General features: G+C 37.2%; 1 pseudogene; it reads left to right on the top strand.

Annotated features, from left to right (window-relative positions):
• Positions 1-520: 520 nt before the first annotated feature.
• LOC132804261 (GPI transamidase component GAA1-like) lies at positions 521-3,256 on the top strand (annotated as a pseudogene).
• The last annotated feature ends 1,764 nt before the right edge of the window (positions 3,257-5,020 follow it).

Consider the following 5,020-nt stretch of genomic DNA (forward strand, 5'->3'; position numbering starts at 1 on the left):
TTTTCTTCTTCTCCACAACCCCCCCACCCCACCCCCGCCCCCCCAAAAAAAAAAAAAGCTTCGATTTCGTTGTAATGGAACTATAAATGGCCTTAAACATGGAGCTAGAGTTTTGGATTGTTTTACTACTTTAATCTTTAAATTGTTTTTCTTTTTTAGGGTGTAAATAAATTAGGTTATTTCTTGTAGCAAAAGAATCTTTCTTCTTTGGAATAAAAATTAACATTATACTTTTTTCTTTATCTCGTTCAAAAAAGTATAATTTTTAATTATTATTATTATTATTATTATTATTATTTTTTTGGGAGGAGCATAATGTTATTTTTTTTTATTAAAATGAAAAAAAAAGTAATAATTTTAATTCATGGGCCATTCTTTTGACGAAGAGCTGCCCAACACGAAAAGGCCCATTAAAAACTTGATCCAATTATCCGCAAGGATCCACTTACGCCTTAATTGTCCGTGACCCACGTTGAAACAAATTAAGAGGAATTTAGCCCATTACCCCTTTTGAAAGGGGGTTAACGATATATGCCACCGATTCATGATTTATTTTTGTTTTGCCCTCTTCTTTTTGAATATTCCTAAAGTACCCTTGATATCAAATTTTACTTTTTGCCTGTCATTCTTTCACTTCCTTCGAAGTGCTTTTCTTCTCTTCTCCTTCCTCACCCTTCTCCAAAAAACCCCAGAGCCGGCTCCTATCTTTTCCTTCCTAGAGTCGGCTCTTCTCTTCTCCTTCCTCACACTTCCCCCAAAAAACCCAGAGCCTGCTCCTCTCTCACACAGCCTCCTCTTCAGGTACTCTTTCTTCCTTATTATTTGTATGTTGTTGGTTTTCTTAATCGACTGAGATCCAATTTTTAATATGGTGCCGGAAATATTCTGATTAGACGTGGGATTTTTCCTTCTCCTTTTTGGGTGCTTTCAGCATTGTTTGCTGCACTGCTGGAGTTTTGCCTCTTTTGCTGCTTCCGGTTCTTGCCAAGAACACTTACATATCCGAAAATGCCCTCATGCCAGGTCAATTTCAATTCCTTGTAAAACCATAAAATAAAAATCAAAGTGTAGTTAAAGTTTGCTTAACTGTGGTGATTGTTTCGAATTATTTTTAATGTTAACTTGAACAGGTTCTGGGAATCCCATGCTCTCCAGTCAGGATGTATCGGAGGCAAATAAATGGGTGAAGGACGTAATTGCTCTCAATTCCAAATCTCGAGGTGCAGGAATGTATGTGCTTCCTTATTCGGTTTAATTCTGTGAATTCTAATTTAACCGCTTCAATTTTGCATCTGCAGTATGAAACAATGCTAGTTCCTTTTTTTAGAAAATTACTTTAAAATAGTTTTATAGCTCTAGCACTGAATAATCCTCTATACTATGTTAGCAAATTTTCTAAATCTTTATATGATTATTACTGGACATGCATATATATATATATATATATAAGGGTACCCACCTCTAAGATTGTTGAACAATAAGATTGAAGTTAGCTTGGTTTTCTAAGTATCTAGATCAACTTGTCGTAGCCAAGCTCATGTATCTAGGGGATTTGATGTGAGTTAAACTGTGTTTCTCTTTACATGCTTTGGAAATTTGGTTAAACAAATTTAATGTTTCTTTTTAATTCTTTCTCTGTGTTGCTGATGTATATTAAAGGTGTTATTGCTGTAACTTAGTGCATTAGAGATTCTAATACGTTGTTATTCAACTTTCTCAAGACATTTAGCAAAACAGTTGCAGGAAATTATATGCACTTTGCACTATGGGACCTCTCCTATTTCCTGGGATATTTTTTGTGTTCTCTGTTGCAAATGCGTTTTTATTGCTTCCCTTAGCTTGACTTAATAATGTAGATAACCTAGGAAAAGAAGAAATTCTATGCAAGTGTGTTCTTACTTGGTTCTCTCTTAAATCTTTTGATTCAGAGAGAGGTAAAGACTGATAGCACAGTATATGTCACACTTGGGTGCCGAAGTTAACTATCACAAGTTCTGGCCTCAGGCTATTCAGTTTCGGTCGCTGCATTTTTTTCTGGTCCAGATTCTGGAAAAACTGAACAGAATATCAATTGTTCAGTACCAATGTTGGAATAATAAGAGCACCACGTGGTGATGGGAAGGAAGCAATTGTCCTTGTAGCACCTTACAATTCATTGAAAATTAATCAGGGCGAGGCTTTGTCTTTGGGCATTGCATACTCGGTATTTTCCTTGCTCACCCGTGTCACATGGCTGGCCAAGGATCTTATTTGGCTGGGTGCTGATTCCCAGCATGGAGAATATGCAGCAGTTGCTGCATGGCTAAGAGAATATCACACACCACTATTTACCAGATTGCGCACAGCAGATGTGGAAATATGTCTTGAAATCGATAATGTGCATGAAGTGGAAGAGAGCCCAATTGCTGAAAGGAAGATATACGATGAATTTCGACGTGCTGGGACTATGGCTGCAGCCCTTGTCATTAAGGTTGTGGATAAAAAGGAACAATTTGAGGACAGCCTTAGCATCTATGCCGAGGCATCAAATGGGTAGATGCCAAACCTTGACCTCATCAATATTGTGAACTATTTAGATGTACATAGGCAAGGGTTGTGGGCAAAGGTGGACAAGATGTGGTCTGTACTTGACTCCAAATGGCTAAAGATTTTGAGAGAATAATTCGAATCAGCAGGACAAATGGCTAGATCCTTAAACCCCCAATGGAAATTTGGTATTCCAGCAGCTGATTATGTTGAAATCAGTGACTATCTCAGTTGCCTTCATTGGTTTATGTCTCATGTTAGTCATTAACTTTGCTACAGCAGAAATTTGGGTTTTACTTATTGTCCCAATGTGTTTACTGCCTCATCCCTTGAAGCTTGATCTTAGAGTTCCGAGTTTGAGAAACTTTTCAAGAGTATCTCGTAATCTTGTTTTGGGATTTATGGGATTTCCACCAGCAACATTTATGGTTTCCAAAGGTGCATTTGAAGGTTTTAGCAGCATTGATGTGGGTGATTTCTGGAATTGGTTGGAGTCTCTTTGGGCTTAGAACAGTGCTGCTTACCTTTTTATAGGTATGGTTCACTTGCCATGCTGGTTATTATGCATTGTCATTTTGTTTCATCATTGTTGACAAGTCTTAGTCGATTTTTCCGTGTACTATTTGTTGGTTGGACCTGCAAATCAGAGGATCAGTAGCACTATTTTTGTATGTTGATGCTATGTCTTATTTGATTTTCAATCTGAGTATTGGCTAGTACTAGAATGATACGTCTTGAAGCCTGTGGTGGTTTTTGATATTTATAATCTTTGGAAGCGTTTTATCAACTTATACTTAAATTCTCCAACAAGTGTGAGGTCGTAAAGTTACTGCGTATCTTTTTCTATGTTATATGGTTACGCAGACACTTTCTATGGAGGGAATAAAAAGAGAAGTTCTATGGAGGGAATAAAAGGAGAAGTTCTCTTGGCATATAGAAAAGGCAATTGCTTGTAGCAGCAAATATGAAAATAAAAAGATGATTGAAGTAAAAGAGACCGATGAGGACAGGTTGCCTTGTTGACATAGTTCATGCCCCTATCAGAATAATTTCTTTTTCTCTCTAACATTATCAAAGAAGATGCTATATATTTGGACGTTATATTCCCAAATCCACTCAAAAGGTTAAGGAACCTAAAGCCTTATGGAAGTTATATGGCTGTGATTGAAAAATTTGTACCAAAAATTTATGGTTTTTAGGTTTTATCATCCTCTTGTATTGATTGGTGAAGTATTAAAGCAGCCAGTTGGACACTCCCAGCTTCTTTTGTGGTTGTGGTGCTTTAAGCGTGACCTTACCATTTGCTTTCTAAATCAAAGTTTTTATTTTTATTTTTATCATTATTGTATAATTAAGAAAACTGAGGATGAATCTAATCATGATAATTATGAATATATTATCATCGAATTATTAGAAAGTATCTCTTGATATTTGCCTTTCCCATTGTTTTGTTTTATGCATAAATAGATATAAAGAAGTACCTAGAAAGGAAAATAAACATATAATTTATTGGACCCAACATTCGGGACTTTCAGCTGGTGATAGTCGACATGGTGAGTCTCCTTATGGTAGTAGTCCAATTGATAATGTGAATGATGATGTGCTTGCCTCTCCTTGTACCGAAAACCATTTGGACATTCGGCAGGATTCTACCGCAACCATGGCTGAACTTAGGGTTAACCATCGCTTCTCATCCGTTAATGCCCATGAAATCATTCGAATGAACCAAATCTTTGCGAGTAAGAATGCGCTACAGAAGAAGATTAGTCTTTATGCACTAAGGAGAAATTTTGAATTCAAGGTCAAGAAGTCGGATAGAGTCCGATATGAGGTTGTATGTGCAAACGACAATTGTATGTGGCGAATGCGTGCTATCAAACTACATGGTGATAATATAGAGGCCTTCATGATTAGGGCCTTCAGGGATGAGCATATTTGCTCTTTAAATATCATGAAAAGGGATCATCGTCAAGCAACAAGTTCAGTTATCGGAGACATCATCCAGCCAATGTTTGATGGGATTTCAAGGCAATACAAACCTCGAGATATCGTGCATGACATTCACTCTAATTACGGAGTAAACATAAGCTACAACAAAGCATGGGCCGCTAAAGAAGTTGCACTATCAGGTTTGTGGGGCACGCCAGAAGATTCATATGCAAAACTTCCTTTATGGAGTCACATTTTGAAGAGCAAAAATCCGGGCACGTTTACTCGAATTGAAACTGATGATCAAAACAGATTTTTATATTTTTTCATGGCACTTGGAGCTAGTATTAGAGGGTTCCAGCATATGTGGAGAGTCGTAGCTGTCGATGGAACTACACTGAAGAATAGATATAGAGGGTTGTTGCATCATGTTTGGATGGGAACAATCAAATTTATGTACTTGCTTATGGAATAGGCCCTGGGGAGACGGATGCGGCTTACACGTGGTTTTTTGAGAGCTTTAAAGAAGCGTTTGGGGATGATCCGAATATAGCTTTTATATCGG

The sequence above is a fragment of the Ziziphus jujuba genome, chromosome 6, assembly GCF_031755915.1.
Source record: "Ziziphus jujuba cultivar Dongzao chromosome 6, ASM3175591v1".
NCBI classification, from domain to species: Eukaryota; Viridiplantae; Streptophyta; class Magnoliopsida; order Rosales; family Rhamnaceae; genus Ziziphus; species Ziziphus jujuba.